General features: G+C 36.9%; 1 pseudogene; it reads right to left on the reverse strand.

Moving 5' to 3' along the window:
- Positions 1–16346: 16346 nt before the first annotated feature.
- LOC114215198 (ATP synthase F(0) complex subunit C2, mitochondrial pseudogene) lies at positions 16347–16855 on the reverse strand (annotated as a pseudogene).
- Between the last annotated feature and the right edge of the window lie 3672 nt (positions 16856–20527).

Below are 20527 nucleotides of genomic sequence, written 5' to 3' on the forward strand. Positions count from 1 at the left end.
GCACTGGGTGTTATATGCAACTGATGAGTTACTGAACACTACATCTGAAACTAATGATGTTGGCTAATTGAATTTAAATTTTAAAAAATGAAAAAAAATAGGAAATCCATAAAAAAAGAAAAGCAGGACTTAGCTCTGGATTGGATGCTGTCAGGAAGCAGGAGTCATTCTGTGACTGGGTATTTTAAAAATTCTTATCTAGAAGGTAAGAAGAATGTGATTGGTTTAAAAAAAAAGCTGTGATTGGTTTAAAAAAAAAAGATGGGAAGTATTTGGGCATTCTCTGATCTTCAAAATGTTCATGTCTTTGCCCAAGTTCAGGTATGAGTATGGAGTGGTCTAGTTTTTGTCTGATCTATCATGATCACAGCAGGTCCTCGCCTAATGTCAATGGTCTCTGAAATGTTATGTTCAACAGCAGAACACCACACTATCAGCAATGTTTTTCTCCTTCTCAATATATAAAGAATAAGCATAAAGTGGGTGGGGGTCATCATCTCCACAGACTCAAATATAGTTACAAAGGAACACATCTCCACTTTACTTGTATTGTAGGCTCTAAGCTGGGTCTTGTATATTTTTAGCATCACTCAATGTGTTAGAAACAGCAAACATCCAATAACTGCTTCAACTAACTCACTTCTTCTTTCAAAAAAATCATTAATGGTTCCCAACTATAGGAAATCTCTAAATCAGTAATCTTAAATCTGTAAGTGAAGCACCAAGATTCAATCTCATTGTTACAAAGCTAAGGAGATAAGAATGGAGGAAGATGAAAGCTATTCTACACTCACATTATATCTGAATTCTTATGTAAGGGAGCACTTTGAAATGAGTGTTTACTGTACATAAAAGCACTGCTAGGCCTTTGGAACATAACAGTGAATAAGATCAAGTCTCCATGCCCAGTGAGCTTGCTGCCCTGTGAGAGAGTTATAGTTTTATTTTCTCATTCTTCATCTTACACAGTAAAATAAAATTACATCATTGTATCAAGTAGTCAAAAGAGAAAATTAATACTGGCCTACACCATGTGTTTATGGCCAATTTTGGTCCTTACTACAATCGATGTAATTTTTAAATTAAGTTTTGGCCACTGGATAGCTGGCTCACTGGAAGGTTTTAAATATTTCCTTTACTTTCCACAAGCATCTCACATAAACGCAAGGGTGCAGGGACTCTAACTGCATTCTCAATAATGAAGAAGTGTTTTCTTTTTTATTCTGTCAGTGAGAATTTGATTTATTTTATAATTTGATATACATACCCTGATTATAGACATAAAATTTAGTTTTATAAGTCACACTGGTATAATGAACTGCAATTAAATCTTATCACGGAATTAAAATTGGCTACATGTGGAAATTAACAAGTTATTTTAAAAAATAATATGAATAAAAGTTTTGGGAGGTTTTTAACTATTTACATTCAATTTAAAAAAACATCAAGTGGTCCCAGATTTTTATTTCACAGGGAAATATAATTATTGACCAGATATTTCACTATATGTTAATATCTATCTATTTACCTACCTATCTACCCCAGTCTATCCTTCGTAAAACTAAACCCCTTAAATAAAATTTACTGAAAATTTTACTTTTAAACCAATTAGAATAGTACCATATTTCAGAAATATCTTTTCTTTCTTTGTATTAATTCATTACTACTTACAGAGACTACCTTCCTCCCCAAACCTAGACACACATATATTAAATGAAATTTCCCCAATAATTTTGTTTCTATAATGATGGTTCTTTATAGTTTCATCATCATTATTATTATTATTATTATTATTATTATTATTTAGGGAGAGAGTGCATGGGAGGGGGCAGAGGGGGAGGAAGAAAGAGAGACTCCTAAGCAGGCTCCACACCCAGCATGGAGCCCGACACGGGGCTTGATCTCATGACCCTGAGACCATGACCTGAGCTGAAACCAAGAGTCAGATGCTTAACCAACTGAGACACCCAGGGGCCCCTGATTATTTTTTTTAAATGCATATACTCAACATAATTTAGCCTGATCTGCTACTTATTCATTCACTTACAAAGTAAATATTTACTGAGTGTCCTCCAACAATTTGTAAAAAATTAAGTGGAACAGAGCAATTAAAACAAAACATAGTACCTCTTCTTAAGGAGTTTGCAATCTAGGTGGTGAGATTAAGACATGTACACAAACATTAAAAGAAAGCAGTAAACAGTAGTTGTCACTATAGGTAGGGACAAAATCTTCGAAGGGTTCAGACAGGAGAGAGGCTCCAGGCTGGAACTATCATGGGAGTTCTCACAAAAGGGACATATCTTAACTATGCATTAAAGTATAGGATTACAGATAGAGATTTAGGACATCTACTGTGTTCCTTGGGGACCCACACCTCCCTAATTCTCAGTTCACCCCTAGTTCTTCTTCACATTCATTACTATCAAGTTTCCATTGACTTAGGCTTGTGCAGTTCACCTTTCAAGTATAAATACAAGGTTCTTTTCTTAATTTCATTTGGCTTTTCCATCCAATATCCCAGATTGTAACAAGAAAAGTATCATATTGAAGTATAACATGCAATGTGGCAGTAATTTTGAATCTTAATTTTGTTGTTTAACTCCATCCTAGAAGTTATCTTTCCCTGGTTTCCCATAATTGCAAATTTGGTAAACACACCTTTTGCACATTCATCCAAAGGGACATCAGACACTCATCAAGGTGCTTAAATGTCAAAAAAATCAAACTGTGGTTGAGAAGGGGGCGTATATATAGTCTAAAGTGTGCCTAAGGATTTATATAAAAAATATCTTAATACGTATCCATCAACTTATTTTTCTATCTAACAAATGTCTCCAGAGTACCTATTACATATCAGATACTCTTATGACTCTTTCAGGATTGACAAACTCCCTACTCTCCATGGCTTTTTATTCTCGTAGGAGGTGAAAATGAAATAGAGAAAATAAATCAAGCAACAAATGAATAAAGAAACTGCATACACAAATAAAATTATTGTTATAAACAATATTACAAGTGCTATGAAGATAGCCAAAATAGAACAATGGGTACTCATGACGGGTTGTTTATTTGAGAAGTGAGGGAGGCCCCCTTTGACAAAGTGACATTTCAGATGGGTTCTAACTGACAAGAAGAAACAACCAAACAATGATGAAGGGGAAGAGTGTTCAAGGCAGAGAGAAAGCCCTACCATAGGAATGAACATCACATATGTTGAAGAAAAAGCATGGCTGGAGTGCAGAGATGAGGGGATAGTGGTGCAAGAGGTAAACAGAGCAAAGAATATGGCTTTTACTCTAATTGCAGTGGGAAGCCATTGGTGAGTTTGAGGCAGGTGAGGGACATGATATGAATAATGTTTTAAAGGAATACTCTGGTTCCTAAACACAATAGATTTTAAGGAAGTAAAAGTAAAATTCAGAGAAACCACGTTAGACAGCAATAATCTGGGCAAGGGAGAATGATGACCTAGATTAAGGTGAAGAGAATGGGTAGACTCAGAAAATATTTTAGAGATTGGTTTGACAGGACTTACTATGAATTGGATAGGAGAGGAGGAGAAAAAGAGGACGATACTTTCTTAACTTCAAACAACTGGGTGTGTCGATGCAATTGTCTGAGATGCAACAATTGGACAGGAACAGGTTTGGGTGACAAATCATAAAGAGCTGTTCTTAGGACACATTAAATTTGAGATGCTTATTAGACATCTATGAGAAGCTTTAAAGTAGATATTTGGAAATATGAGTTTGAAGTTCCAGGGGACAAGTCAGATCTGGAAATAAAGATCTGAGTGCCTTTCATATACAGATGGCATTTAGAGCTATAGGATTAAAAAGTCAAACCTGGAGAGAAAGCGTATCCTTACAAGAGAAGAGGATATAGGAAAATCTTCAAAAACTCCAATGCTTAGATATTTAGCAGAGGAGAGATTAATCAAAGGAACTGAGAAGCAACAGCCAGTCAAACAGGATGAAAACAAGGAGAGTGTGATGTTTCCAGAGTCAAGAAAATAAGTGCTTCAAGAAGGAAGGAGTAATCCATGTGGCTGAACAATGCTGAGAGGTAAGAAAAGAAGTGAAGATTGGATTGGACTACATGGAAGTCAGTGCTAGGGAAAGGGATCCTTACTGGTATGGAGTTGAGTAGACTATTGTAAACAAGAGATGAAAGAATGGAAACAAGACCAGAGACAACAATTTCAAGATGTTTTGCTGTGAATAGGGTACAGAAAAGTGCAGTGATATATGGAACCAAAGAAGGATTTTGTGATTGATGATAATAAAATGTATCTTTATTCATACAGGAATAATCTTCTATTAGTAGAGAAATGTTACAGAACAAAGAACAAATGAACTATAGAAGCAAAGTCTTGGACAAGATAAACTCCAGGGAGCAGTAGAATGTTTCACCTCAAAAGTTATCTAGGGCTAGGGTTATGGGCCAATTTTCTTCAAGTTTGTACTTTTGTGCACAGATAAACAGACTGATAAATGATAGAATAAAAAATACTTATGCCTATAATACCTAATCTGCATGCCAAGGCCTTGTCTGCGTCTTTACAGACTCCTATCTTTACTCCCCTACCCAACAAGTGGAAGGGAGGCAAATCTGCTTAGTTATATTCCAGGACACTGATTCTGCCATAGTTACCAGTGGGCAGAATCACTGGCTCTTCAAAGGTCCCATAGAAAGGTGTGATCCTCTCCTTGGCTTCTTCCTTTTTTGTTACTGCACCAGTAAGAGACCAAAGCCTTTAGTCCAATCATCCCTCTCTCATTCTCCTCTCTTTTTCTGTCTTTCGCTTTCCTGATGAAATCTTTCCTGCTGGTAGGAGGCTCCAGGCAACTCTTTTCTCCCCTTTGACTCTCTACTCTTCTCTCTCCTACACTCGCCCTAAGAAGTAGTTGGTAATCCCATGGCTTTTTTCCCATCAATGGAGACCCTTGTTTGATTTCTCTCCAGCAAATCCTTTTTTTTTTTATTTTTTTCTGAAGTGTAATAAATCCTAAAATTCAGATTTGGGCTTAGGACTTAATAGGGCAATTTTCCCTACTTAGGTTGCTATGGATTAGGAAAAAATTCAAGAATTTTAGGTACCTTGGAAAAATATCAAATAATAATGACAAAATATTATCTCCAAACTCCTTGCCACAAAATACTAACAAAGTTATCATGGGACACTTTGTCAGAATACTTAATCAAAGTCAAGTTACACTATGTACACCAGGAACAAAATCACAAATGATTGATAGCCTGGGTTCTGGCAAAGAAATCCCTGGGTGGTAGACTGGGAACAGAGCCCTCATTATTCCTAGGAAGTTAGAAGATCTGAACTGAAGAAGATGTTGTATTTACTCCCATAAACTTGAACCACTCTACAGAGAATGAGATTGACAAATCCAGGATGTTATCCCAGACTCTGATTCACTCATTAACTAGTTACTACTCTGGGGAGTTTCCCACTTCTAGCCACTGCTTTCCTGTTTTGGTGCTCGTCCACTTGACCCAACCTCTGTTGTTCTCCCCATCTAACTCCCTCATTAAAACAAACAAACAAAAACCAAACAAACAAACTCATATTTAAGTAATTTCATAAAATTTCCCTGAGGTTGCTTAAAACCATTGATAAGTATCTCTGGAACCATGAGGACTTTACTTAGCTAGTTGTGCCTCTTTTATGAATAATTTTATAAATAAATCACTACATCATTTTCTTTATTAGAAAGTCATACCCCAGGGTAGTTTAGTGTGTGCAAATTTCTTGAGGTTTGGGGCTACATCATAGTCCTGTCTGATTTCCTCTAGACTCTGTACATACAAAACTTCTATTTATTATTTAATTGAAAGAGATTGCATATATCATATAAACTGAAAGCCCCCCAAAAGGAAGACAATTGACACCCCATACTTAAATGAGTTCCATTTATATATTAAAGTTTGCCAACGCCAGCATTTGAACAACATTTTATTTTTAATTTTTTTTTACACAATCTCTAGTTCATTCCTTCTTTTATCATGACTCTCTGCCCTCCCAGCCCAGGTGTTGGCTATTTCAGTGATTAGATCAAAGATGACCTCTTTGTGTGAAGACAGAGGTAAAGAAAATACTTATTAAAAGTCTCTGCCTTTTTTATGTCATCAGTTAACAGTTTTCCTTTCCCATCTGATAAAGGAACAATGTTCTCCTTTATCATTTTCCTGAGTTTTAATGTATTTAAAAGAAAAATGCAGTGTTCATTTTTTTCTTTATTCTTTATCTCATTTCTTTTGTTTTGTTGTAGTTGTTGCTTTTCTATGACTTGAACATGCAATTAGGTACTAAATGCAAATTTTTTTGTCAAATAATCTATCTTCCATTTTTGTAGCATTCATTACTTATATTTTAAAAGCATTGTATTTATCCATGTGAGATTTCTTTTCCTCTGCCAATCTGGTATATAATAATAATTTTGATGGGACCCGCAGAAGTCACCGCTCTGTGAAATCCAGATTACTCTTCATCAGATTCCTTTAAGAGATAGCTTGAGATTAAAAGGGAAAAGAGTGTCCTGGTACTCCAATGGAGGCTTAAGAAACAGAGAGAAAGGAAAATAAAATTGAAAATAATAATAAATGGACTTAGAAGGCAAGGTCTGTCAAAAAGAGGTCAAAATGATTTCTAGGGGTATCTGATAAAAAAGAATGTTGTGAAATATGAATGAGGGTTCATTGAATGGTTGGCTGAATTGAGGAAGTAAAAACCGAAATATGGGTTGCCTTGACCCTTTGCAGGTCCTTTGCTTCCATCTTAAGCAGAAAAAAAAGATCCACAAAGATTGTATAGTAAGAATAGAAGATCAAGACAATTTGCCACGGAGGGGTCTTCTGTCCATCAAGACAGTAACGGACTTCTGTTTCCCTAAGGCTTAAAGATGAAGATGGTGAAATCTAACACCATGATGCTCAGAGCACTTAGGGACCTTATATATATGAAGGGGGTGATGATCTGTGGATTTTGAATATTACTCATACCTAGAACATTTTTCTCCCATTCTCTTCTACATTTACTGAAGTCTCTTCTTTATTTACACGTTTTCAATCACACTCTATTCTGATCATTATCATCAACCTTTCCTTTCTTCCAATTATAACTCCTAGTATATCACGCTCCTAATGGATAAAATTTAGAAGAGCTTTCTTTTCCTACTTTCTTTCTCCTCTTTATACATCACAATATTATCTCCAACACAGTTCAAGAATATGTTTGGTAACTTGCAAAGTTCACTGCCCTTCAAGAAAATGTTCCAGGAGAGTTTTCTATTGCTATTAGGTGTACACTGATATAAATCTATTTAAATTAACCTTAGAACTTCATAGTGAACAGTCTCTTCTAGTGTCTCAATAATAGTTATGCTGGCCTTTGGATACTTTTGTGTATCAAGACTTCCATCTACCTAAAAAGCTCAGTACACATTTATGATTACTATTATTATTATTACTACTAGTAGTACTAGTACTTTTTTTAAAATTTTTTATTGTTATGTTAATCACCATACATTACATCATTAGTTTTTGATGTAGTGTTCCATGATTCATTGTTTGCGTATAACACCCAGTGCTCCATACAGAACGTGCCCTCTTTAATACCCATCACCAGGCTAACCCATCCTCCCACCCCCCTCCCCTCTAGAACCCTCTGTTTGTTTCTCAGAGTCCATCGTCTAGTACTTTTACTTGTTAGTTGCATCTATTTTTTTCTATCTTTTATTTGGTATATTTTAAATCTTCAAAAAGTTACAATATTAACATAATAAAGGCCCATACATCATTCACCTAGAATAACAAATTGCTAACATTTTGCCACATGTGCTTATGTCCCTTTCTCAGCAATAATGTCACTGTTATCATTTTACTAAACCATTTGAAGTAAGTTGCAAGCTTTATGGCCCTTTATTCTAAGTATTCAGTATGTATCATAAGAACAAGGAATTGATCTTATGCAGCCATAGTACATTTCACTAATTAAGGTTAATTAATGTTGATAGACATAACTATGTAATAGACAGTCCATATTCAAATTTTGCCAATTATCTTAATAATGTCCTTTATAACACCTTTTTTCTACAGTTAACAATCTAATCCAGTATCATAGTCTATTCTTACATAAGAGTATCACTTTTCTTTCTCTCACTGCATATACAAATAATCTATATTGTATTGCATACCTCCGCCATAACTCAATAACTTAATATTCCTATTCATTTACAAATTTCCTGAATTTGAAACTGTATAACCATCTGAGGGGTCTATATCCTGGTCTGTTTTTCTTTATAGGCTTCTGCTGGCTTTAAAGAAGCTATGCCTTTAGATAACCTCTGTAACCCAACTTAAACACTTAATCTGGTTTCCTTCCCCTAAATTTACAAACTCTTCTTAAAATGCCCTCTGTTCTTGGATGTGGATGGTGTAATGACCTCCATCCTGCATTATTACTAGAAAAGTATATAGATTGGCATCATTTAGCCATCTAGCTGTCTATTATCAGAAAGTACTTTGACAAATTCTGCTCTTTGGATTTACATGGGAGAGACTACTACTCTATTTCCTATCTCCTTCTCCTTGCCCTCTGGTTTGACCAGCTCAGTGTATGTCTTGGCAATATCGTCATGGTGTGTGGACACAGACTCACACATACACACACAGAAGTAACACTATTCAATAGAAGCTTAATATTTCTGGGGTTTTTAGGAAGCTCTACTTAACATCTTGAATTCTAGGGCTCCATAACTTGCAAAATATATACATGCACAACCTCTTATGTTATCCTCTCATGACGCTGTTTCACATCATAAAACAAGTTCCATTATCTCCCCCCCCCAACTATGCCATGCCAGTTCTGCCCTTGATTTACTTTGCACTGTTGCTTTAAGGAGTTGTTTTTCAGTAATTTATTGGTGTGTCATCTGAAAGGTGGACCAAAACTTTGAATGAGTACATAGATTTCCTCTCACTTGTTACCATACATTTTAACATATTACTATAAGTTATTTCTCCAAAATCTTAAGCGAAATTGATTGACACTGATAAAATCCCCAAAGGAAATATGTAATATTCACTATTGCAATCCTAAACACATATAGACATACTATCATAAGTGCATATTTATTATTTTAATGTCTATTCATGCCCTTCAATGAAATTTTCTAACATTATAATCCCATGATATCACACTCACTCTCTCCATAGTTACACACTGAGGTAATTTAGACAAACCGCATAGCATAGGTCCTTTCCAGAAAGAAAGAAACTCATGGCTTATTGGATAGAAATGTTACAAATTAGCCATCCAAGGCACAGATCATAAACTTGACCCCCTTTTTAGATTTTTATTAGTACTGAAATAATTGATACTGACAGAACAAAGAGAAGATTCTTACAACCATAAAAATCACTTTGCTGCTACCAATATAACCGAATCCTACCTCTAATGGATTATGTGGCCAGGCCAGCCTCATAATAACATTCAGTAACTAACTCTGTCCATACGCTAGTGTTCAATGGCCAAAGGTCCCATTTAATTAAGAAGATGGATTTATATGTGCTAATAATTCAGGTTACAGCTTTGAGAGCATAGTATTACTCAAGCTAAAGAAAAAATCTTTTTAGCCTAACCACTTTTTGTCTTGCTGAGTATACTTCCCATTTTTGTAAGACATCTGATTAAAAGTATAGTTATAATATCAGATATGTTTAAATATATGAAAGCATATTATTTAACACATGTTTATAAAATTCACGTCAGGATAACTGTCTTCAATTTTAAAACAGACTCTCTTAACAAAGAGGGATTATTAATCTTGTAAAAACCTGATGTTGAGATAAATCTACTTATCAGACACAGACATGGAAAAACATAGCCAGTTTAACTTAGGAGCAAAGTTATCTAGAAATAACTTAATGGGCCGCATCATATGCGGTTTTATATATTTTATTATTTGTTCTGGTCATAAATCATGACAAGTATACCCCTGGCTAAAACATCTTCTGGGAATAAAGCTCCTTCACTGCAAAGTTAATGCTAAAAAAGTACTTTGTAAATCAAATGAAACAGAACCACTGAGACTCAGAGCCATGAACTTCATAAAGTTCCTAGGTCAAAGCTACACATTGCCTCAAGCTAAACAGATATAATAGAAGTGACCAGTCCCAGAAAATGCGGAGATGTATTTTTGTGGAGCAGCTATTATCCACCAGGCATTCTGATGATCTGAGCCAACACAACAGTGCACTAGACAGTTGTATTCAGCTTCCCACCACTGTAGTGACCACGCCCTTCATTTGAGATGCTCCTGGCATCTCTAGCTCTCTCCTCTCTAACTATCCCTCTTTACCTCTTTATCTCTTTATACTACCAGAGCATAAGAAGATCTGATTTCAGTCATTTACATGTTCTTGATTGACCTACTAATGATATTAGACATACTGAAATCAGGTAGGATATATTCATCTAACATTTACAATATAAATTTTACATTTCTATTAACGGAATAAAAATAGAGGGTCCATTCAGCTGCTAAAGCTAGATGAAGCCCATTCTCAGAGCTATGGGTAATAAGAGTTACTTGCTGAAAACTGCTTCTTCCCGAATCCAGAGCTGTGGTCCAAGATTCCTCAGCACACTTCCTTTCTCCAGAAATATTTTCTTCCTTCCCAGAAAACAAGTCAAGTCTCACACCCTACTTACTCTCAGGTTAGCCAAACCTGCTCTTCTCTCCCCTACCTTAACATCTATGGACAGTGGCGGTAAAAACTTGGAAAAGAGAAAGAGGATTTATACATTCCACATTTGTCTAGATATGGCAAAATATAGTCATTTTAATAGCGGGAGTTTGGAGAAAAGGAACTGGGGCGTAAGAGAGTCACCACAGACTTAATTATTTTGTGTCATAATAAAATTAATAAATTTATTCAGAAATAAAATAAAGGAAGAAAAACCTGTGCTCGTCTCACTTGCTTAGTACTTAAGGTCAAGCATCAATATTTCAATTTAACTTTTGGGGCACCTGGGTGGCTCAGTCGTTAAGCGTCTGCCTTCGGCTCAGGTCATGATCTCAAGGTCCTGGAATCAAGCCCCGCATCGGGCTCCCTGCTCGGCGGGAAGCCTGCTTCTCCCTCTCCCACTCCCCCTGCTTGTGTTCCCTCTCTCGCTGTGTCTCTCTCTGTCAAATAAATAAATAAAATCTTTAAAAAATATATATTTCAATTTAACTTTTGAATGCCTGCAGCACCCACATTAGTCTGATTAGCCTCAGAGTGTTGAGAGAATATGGACCAGGAAATAAAAAATCCCAGGGCCTTAGATTAATTTATACAGCTTTAATAGGAAATACTAGTAACCACAGCAATTACTTTTCATCTCCTTAAAAAAATTATCCTTATTGTATGTTTATCCAACTTCCCTACCTTATATTTAATATAAAAATATTCTCGGTATGGGGCGCCTGGGTGACTCAGCTGGTTAAGCATCTGCCTCTTGATTTCAGCTGGGGTCATGATCTCAGAGTCATGAGATCGAACCCTAGGTCAGGCTCTGCACTGGGCATGGAGCCTGCTTAAGATTCTTTCCCTCCCTCTCCCTCTGACAACCCCCCTCCCCCGCTTACACACGTGCACGCTCTCTCTCTCTCAAATAAATATTTAAAAAATATATTCTCAGTATGATGTCTATCCAACTTAATGTAGAGATTTAATATCTCTTCATAATCTCTTTAATAAAAAATTATCTGTGGAAACTACCCAAATGGTTATGTTAAAAAATGTGTCTCTAGTGATTCCTCAGTCAGTGTCTAGAAATCTTTACTCCTAGATCTCTCACCACCTAACAAGAAAACTACCCTAGATGACAGGTAGAAAGTCTGAGAGGTACATCTCGATGTTGTACAGCATGCCTGCTGATCAAATTATGTAAAGTGCCATAACATTCACACACAATTAAAAGGCAACTGACATCAATTCAGTGTTTTCACAAGTCAATAGGTCATTCTGCATTCAAAATTAGCATGGTCATTTATTTTGAGATATTATAGTATCATTTGGGTATCTAATAGAATGCTTGGATTTTAACCACTAATCAATCAGCACAAGTGGATTAACTAAATGGTAAATTTATAAAGATGATGTCAGTCTTATACCTAAGCATTAACAGAGGCTGAAATTATAGCTGGGGTTGGAAATCATCAATCATCTTGGAAAACTCTGAGGATTCCAAACAGCATCATAAACTAAATGAAAGGAGCAATTAAATTAAGTTGTTCCCTTTAAAGGTGCCTACATTTTTAAGCCCATGCAGCCGAGTAAAGTGTTTGTGGTTAGGTCCATCAGTCTTTCTCCTGGGAGAGCCCCTCTGAATGGACTAAAAGAGAAATCTTTTTTTTTTTCCTCCTTTAAAAAGCTATATGGGGTAACTATGGGCCTTCCCCCTACTCTATTTGCTAAATAAACAACAAATAAAGAACCTGAAGCTAACTACTACATGTTGATCTTACTGGATGAGTATCTGAAAATGCTTTTTCATGGAAAAGAGAATCCTTTCTAATCCCAAATTCTAATACTTACATTGGTCACTTCCACAAACTACTTCAGAGATTATGCATTGAAGTTAATCACCTATTTTAAACATTGAAATTGAATATCTGATAATGGAATTTACTCTATTCCTTAAATTTGCTACCCTAAGAGAGGTTTACCATCCACTGGAAGGAGTTTTACCTTGTTCCAGCAAACACATTCTGAGCAATTTAAGTATGGGATTTCTAGCCCTCAAATCTAAAACCCTGTCTTTTATATCACCATTGCAAAATCAAACGAGATTTCTTATATTAGCCATGGGAAGAGTAGACTTGCAAATTGAAAGGCCAACGATCTCCCATTCATCTATTACTGGATCTAAAATTACTGTATATTAGCTTCACCCTGTGAGTTATGAGATCACCATAGCTCACATTGAAAACATGCCAAATGCCCTAATGCCCAATAAATAGGAAAGGGGAGGCCAGGGCCCTCTATATACCAGCACTCATAAACTAGGCTGGACTCATCAGAGTGAGTACAAAAGAAGTTTGAAAGGTGAGAACAAGTTGAGATAACAGGGCCCAGGACAGAAAAGTTCAACGGGGAGATGAGGTGGAAGGAGAATGAGCCAAAGGAAAAGAAGGGAAGGACTAAATGGGAGTCCAACAAGAGCAGTAATGATCAGTGCCCTCAAGGCCAAAGACCAAGGCTGTGAGACATCAGACCTTCAGAGTGAAAGCCAGCTTCTAAGGATGCACTATACCATAAGTGGACTGCAGCTGGAGACAGTTGTTGCCTAAGTAAACATAAAATAGTTTACTTTTTATAATTTGTAGATCTGAGGATTTTATAAGAGCTCTCACACTTGCTTTGGCCAGTGGAACACATGGTTGTCAACCCTGTAAAATCAAGTATCCACGTCTTTTGCACTCTTGCATCATGGATATATATGTAGATTTATCAAGACATACACAGTGTCTACATTTGATTATATATAAGTTTGGAGGTTAAAATTTTAGGCTGTTTAGTCACAGTGAAATAGGGTTTTCCAATCTCTTTAATGGACTCTGACACATTAGTTGAATCTAAGATCTTTACTAATTTGTACTCAAGATGAGTACATATAAAATTTCCCTGAACCTCTTTCTTTTCCCTGAACTTTTCTTCCTGATTATAATTTAAATAAAATGTCCCATAATTAATTTTCAGAATATAAATGTCTCACTCCTACTTGCATGAATCATTTTTTAATTGCCCTATTTCTTGACCTAGTAATTATTGCTTGTCTGAATTACATTAGTTCTCCCCTCCCCCAATCAACGAATCTGGACAATATGTCGTAACATTATAAAAATTTACAAGTGTATCTTACAAACCAAAATGGAAAGCTATTTTTTATAAATACACTCAATTATTATTTTATGGATGCCTTTATCTAGCAACCATCTATTCAACCCTGGAATAAGAAAGCTTCAAATGAGGCTTAGATATGGGGAATAATATTCCCATACCATGAATACCATGAAGATTGTCTTAGTAAAATGTAGTTCAGACATATCAGTAAATAAATGCATTTTAAGTGTCCCCAACTTTTGAATAAACAGTATACAAATAAATATCTTCATTTAGTACCAGAATTCTGGATTCAAGCTAAAACCAGCATGAGATTGGTACTGATTTTGCCTATCTTTTGCCTACAACATATCCTCCTCTCTTTTTTTCCCCCCCAAAAATTATTTTAACTCAATTTTCCAGAATATGCAAGTGGAAAAAACAGACTATAGAGCACAGCCTGAGAAATACCTATCAATTATTTAAATTAATTTTGAGAAAATTAGAGAAGGGAAAAATTGATTTTGGACAATGGATCTTCTTCCTTCCTGTACTCTCAGAGCAGAGGGCCTACACAGTTCCTTAGAATTCCCTATGTTCTGCTTTCACTAAACCTATTTGGCTTTTCTACTCCTTTGGAAATGTCTTTTATGATTGCACCTTCCACCAAATATTAGCACATGGCCTTATGGCAAGAGGCAGCATGTCAGGGTAGAAATGCTGTGGCCTTGGGAGTTAGAGCTGGGTTTGAATCTCAGACATGCTCTTTATTCCCCTGAGCCTAAGCTGGAGTGTCATTGTGAGGGCAATATGAGATAACTCAAATTAAAGCATGTATCACAATACCTGCTACACGATCGGCACCCAAAAAATGTAGTTTTCTTCATTCCTTCCTTCATTGAAAAAAATAAAAGTAAAGTTCAAAAAAGCCATGTTATACAAATATTTTAAAAACAAATAATTTAGCAATGCTTCCACCTTAGAGCCACTGTATCAAATGACCTTTTCAAAAGTACACTTGGTGGTGTGGCCACACACAATGGACAAATTAACCTGTTTTCTATATATTTGTCAAGCCAAAGAAAAATATGTATATAAGACACCACCAGTATCACAGATGAAATGAATAATAACTTAAATAATAACTTAAAATTTCATCAAAGACCTAAGCACATACTAAGAGATATTTTAGTAAATATGTAACATCCAAGAAGCCTGATTTTCAAAGTCCTTGAACATATAAATACAACAGAAATACACATTCAACCTTGAGCACGTTCACAAATCCCTTGAGAAAGTAAACAAGCAAAGAGAAAAATATTAACCAAGAGTTCCTTTGCCCATGGTAGGTGTCTTAGCACTTTCCAACACTTTAAACAGAGTTGCTCAATTTGGAAATCCTGTTGGATAATAAAATCAAGTTATACCAGAAGAAAACAAAGCAAAACAGAACTTTTATTTGTGAGCCCCAGACCTAGGGTCACTCTCCTGAGCCCAGGAAACTCTACACCTAAATTCTGGGATTCAATCAATAAAAAACATATCAAATTTAAGCTTAATGGCACAAGATGCCAGTATTATAAATGGGTTAACAAAAAACAGCTACTTCCACATTGGGACATAACGCAGTCTTCCCGCACATTGATTCACTCACAGAGGAAGACCCTTTTAAGGAAAAAAAAAAAAAAACAACAACAACCTGTGTTTTACTTACATTGTTTGCCTTCTCCACCCTCCAAGAGTCTAGCATTATGATATAAACAGGCATTTAAATAACATCCAAATAAAATAAATGAATATAACAAACAGAATGTAACAAAAACCTAAGCATGATAAAATCAAGTCCTTCTAGATGAAGAGCCTGCTATCATCACACCATCTCTGTACCACTACTAGTAATATCCCTCCAGGGCATTATAACTTTTCAGGACGTATCAGACATAACACAAATTCGATACAATCAGTTAGATGTAAAATACAGACTTAGTAGCACCAATATGAAGATCGGTCAACCCAGATCCAGTATAACAATAGTTATAGTTACCCCACAATATTACACAACCTAAGAAGGTAGAGAAAAGCTTTTGGTAGGGCAAATTCTACCTCTACCTAAATAAACACTTAACAATTCATATCCCATATGATTTTACTTCTAGATGCCTTGAAAGTTACAACTGAGTCTTAGCCTCTAAGCCACACTAAATTGGCAAAGCCCAAAATTATCTTCATATACTCTATAAAATACTGTAGGATTTCCATGACTATTATACACACATATACACATATATACAGAATCGACTATAGTCAAGCTTGCAATTTCTATAAAGCATTATTATGAAAGTTCATTTTCATAAAGAATTTATATAACTGCAAGAGTGGACGTCATCTCCATATTTTTTCTTATTAATATAGTATTTGTCTTCTCTCTGTCAAACCCTAGCCAACCCTGGGGTTGGTTCCTATACCGCCTGGGGAGGTACAGGAAAAGGAACATACAGGGCAGATGAGACACAGAAGGACCTATGGAGATGGAGAGGGCCGCTTCCCATGGCGAAGAAGATGAGAAAGGCCACCAGCAGGCTCAAGAGCCCCCTGGCGTCGGAGAGGGCAAAGCCCAGAATGGCGCAGGAGAAGAGCTGTTGCTTCAGGGAAGGGTTCCTGCCATACCCGAAGATGAGGCTCCCAAACACAGCCCCGCTTCCAGCCCCAGAGCCAGCCACCCCCACCATGGCAGCCCAGCCCCAGTGCCCTTGGCGGCTGTGTCCATGTCCCGGGAAACGGTGCTCGTTCAGAAGCCGTGGTTAGGAATAAGTGAGGTCAGGGGACGAGGGGCTGCCAAGCGGCTGAGGCTCTCATCTGTCAGCGTCTCCGGAGGGTTTAGCACCCCTGCGGACCGTGATCGGCTCAGTAGCTGGGAAGGGCTCCTGACCGAGAAGGGCATGGAGACCACCTTTGCACCGGCGGACATTTTCCGGGGCTGTGCGGCCCTGAGAGCAGCGCGGCTCCCGGGGCAGAGAAGACAGAGAGCTGCTGTAATCTGTATTTTTAAATGATACTAATTAATGATCTTATTTATGTGATACTGCTAGAGAGATCAAGATATGGCCAGCACATTTACATAGCAAACTATGAAAACTTGAAGATCTCAAGAAATGGTCAAGTTATTTTACAAGTCCTGTATTAGTTATAATAGAGCTAATATAATACAGCACTCCATGTGACTTATTACTTAGCACCTCAGTAGGTAAAAATAATTATTTGGTATGGAGATTAGCAACCTCTGTTCATTAGGAAAACATCAGCCTGATCAAGAAGTTCAAGGAATCTGAGATTTGACTGATTCGGCAGATAGTTTCCTGTATGATGAAAGAACACAGCCATGTGCCAAAATGAAACAAACCTAAATGCCAAGACAGAGCCAGAACAAGGTTGCACTACAGTTGCTTTTGTTCTCTGCTAGGTGGGAAGGACACAAAGCTGAATAAAGCACACATGTGCTCTGAGAAAAGACTGTGGAATTTCCATTGCTTATCAGAGTGATCTGGCTCTTTTGTTTGCATTTTAATCAGTTCAGATGAATCCGTTCAGAATACACTTCAAATACAGATGAAAACTGTGAAATAACCAGTAGCTTTAAAAAACTTGATTCAATTTGTCTGCATTTTATGACAATGGGTGAGAGATCAGAAATCATTAGATACAGCTTGTCCAATTGAAATACAGAGGTGTATTTGTCTGATAATGATTCAAGCTGAACTCCAGGGTTCCACACACAGTAGCTCCTAGACTTTAGCATATATAAGGTTTACCTGGAGAGCGTGTTACTCCACAGATTGCTGAGCTCCAGCCAGAGCTTCTGGGCTAGTAGGTCTGGGGTGGAGCCCACGGATTTGTTTTGCTAACCAGCTCCAGGTGTTGCTGATGGCTTTGGTCCTTGAACCAACCACACTTCGAGTAGCATCGCCATATACTGTCTCCGGCTCTGGGACTGGCCACCTCTGAATTCCAGGACTCCCCTCATAATCCAGCTCTGGTCACAGCTGAGTCACATGAACAACCCCAGCAAAAGTTTACCAATATGCCTTAAAAAGTAATCTTGCAATACTTATGCAATACAGTTAACTGAAACCGATCCCGCAAACGCTGATTTGCCAGCTCTGGTTCTGTGGCACACTAGGTTATCTCCAGTTATCTCCAGGGGTGGTATAAAACTTTCACAAAATTAGTTTCACTCCATTTTAATCAAATGAGGCTCACATCTGGAAAATGAATGCAAAATGTGTTGGTTAAAGTGAAAGTAAAGAACAGCTGAATCCATTAGCTCTGCTCTTATAACCTACAGCTCTTGGCTTACTTTCATTGAGGATTCATTGAGGATTTTGCTTTTAACTTGGACCTTGGGCCTCATTCTAACGCAGCAGCAAAATGATGTGGTCAAGTTGCAAACTATTTATGGCAGGGTAATTACAAATATGCAAAGACTCTGATGAACCCAGTAACAGGCAGAGGCACAGTGGCACCGCCCCTCTAGGGGTAAAGAGACAGATGACTTACACGTCCTTCCTTCCACTAGCATCTTAGCTCCAGAAGGAGTTATTGAGAACTAAAATGATAGTCCTTAAAAACTGATTATTTATCTCTATCTTCAAGCTAATGGTAATTATTTTCTAAAAGAATTTTTTTCCCCAAGTGGCAGAAAATCATTCTAGAAACAAACATGAAACATAATCCCCAAGTCTTTGGGGGAAAGAAAAAGCTTATTCTAAATGTATGAGAAAATATTATTCAATACTTTCCCCCAGTACACGTACGCAGCTACTTATGATTTTCTAATAGTTTGTTTTTCAAAGTCGAGGAAGACATGAAATAAATGCCTACCACCTGCTTACCATACTGCTATGAGATTTAGGGTTTACAAAAAAAGCAAAAAGGGCACAGGAACTCTTTTTTTTCTGTTCTTAAAACACTTAAGTTCTTCACAGGGAGAAAGGTATCCTATATGTAGAAAAAAATATATAGAAAACAAGTGTCAAAATGCCTGACACTATTTTTGCAAAAGAAACATAAAACAGAGTAATGACTGTGGATAAGAATATTGGGAAGCTTCTTGGAACACGTGAGACTTCCACTGGACATTTTCAATGTGGAAGAGTTAGATGACGAAGGTGGAGAGGCAGGGCATTACCTGAGCAAGGGTAAGGAGCAGGGACTGGAAGTGAATGGCTGTTGTGGGATGGGGTATAGGAAGACAATACTGTCTTGCGGGAGCAGAGGTTCCTTATGGCCTAGAGAGTATAAGAAATAACTTGAAAAGGGAAAAGTAATGGAAAGTCTTAGAAGAAGAATCTGGACTGAATGAAGTAGGTAATAGGAAGCCATAGCAGATTTTAAGCAATGATGACAAGTTGTCAGTTGTTTTTGGAAGGTCAAGCTGATAGACTTGAGGGAGGAAGGATTACAAGCAGGGTGAAGCAATAAAGAGGAAAAACAGAGGCCAATTCAAGACTAATTTGTAGAAAACAACAGGCGAGAAATACAAATGTATTTAGATATAGAAATAAAAGCTAGAAACATTACAGTAATCAAACGTGGGGGGGGAAGGGGTGAGACACAACTACAAAAGCAAAAAAAAATTAAATACAGACAAGGAAAAAATCTGTCTTTTTTAATCTTCTCTTGAAGCAGGACATTATTTCTGTATTTATAAAAATAATCTAATTGTTTTATATGGATAGTTTGTGAGAAGGTCAGTATTCACTCTTTACAAGAAGTACAGCCCTGAAGGAGATGAAAAGTAACACAATTGCTTACAGCCTTTTAGATCACAGATCCTTTTGATCTTAGGAAGAAGGAAGGAAGGAAGGAAGGAAAGGAGGGAGGAAGGAAGGAAGGGGAGAGAGAGAGAAAGACAGAGAGAGAGGGAGGGAGGGTGGGAGGGGAAAGAGAATTCACAAAATGTGTGCACTGCATCAAATGGAGCTGTGTCTAAATGTTATTGTCTACCAGCCATTTAATAAGTATTTAATGAGAGCCAATCATGTACTAGCCATGCATTAGGTGCAATGGACAAGGTACACGCACCTAAGGTCAGTTGATAACTCCTCCAAGCACCACAAAACATAAGAATCAGTCCCATCCTTCTAAAAGCAGCCATAAACTTGAAAACCAAGCACCAAAGGGAAATCACTGCACTCTCCTGAACAATGAATGACAAAACTGCTTATCCTTTACTAAAGGAAGTCTGAATTACAGGATGACAAAAAAGGTGGAATTCTCCTGAAAGTTCAACTACTGTTTGCCCCAATTCCCTTTCATAAACACTTCTATGTAGAGTTTATAGTATAGCTTTCAAAGTTCAAAAAGATGTAATCAAACCAGGTGTTGATTACCAAAGAGAAAAGAGGGAAAGAAGGAAGACAGGGCATGCTTAATCTTTCTCCTGTGTTATCCTTTCAATAAGAGAAGCACACATTTTCACCACTTCATTACAAAACATGATGACATTTACATGTTCAAACACATACTCCATTTAAATGAATGCATTCTGATTATTATAATTAAGCTCCTACCTGAAATTTATAATATATGCCGAAATAAATTGCATTTCTTTATTTTGCAGTCTCCTAAACTATATTGGTCA

The sequence above is a fragment of the Eumetopias jubatus genome, unplaced genomic scaffold (genome assembly GCF_037043125.1).
Source record: "Eumetopias jubatus isolate StellerSeaLion01/CBP00866 unplaced genomic scaffold, mEumJub1_p1.0 scaffold_4, whole genome shotgun sequence".
In the NCBI taxonomy this organism is placed as follows: domain Eukaryota; kingdom Metazoa; phylum Chordata; class Mammalia; order Carnivora; family Otariidae; genus Eumetopias; species Eumetopias jubatus.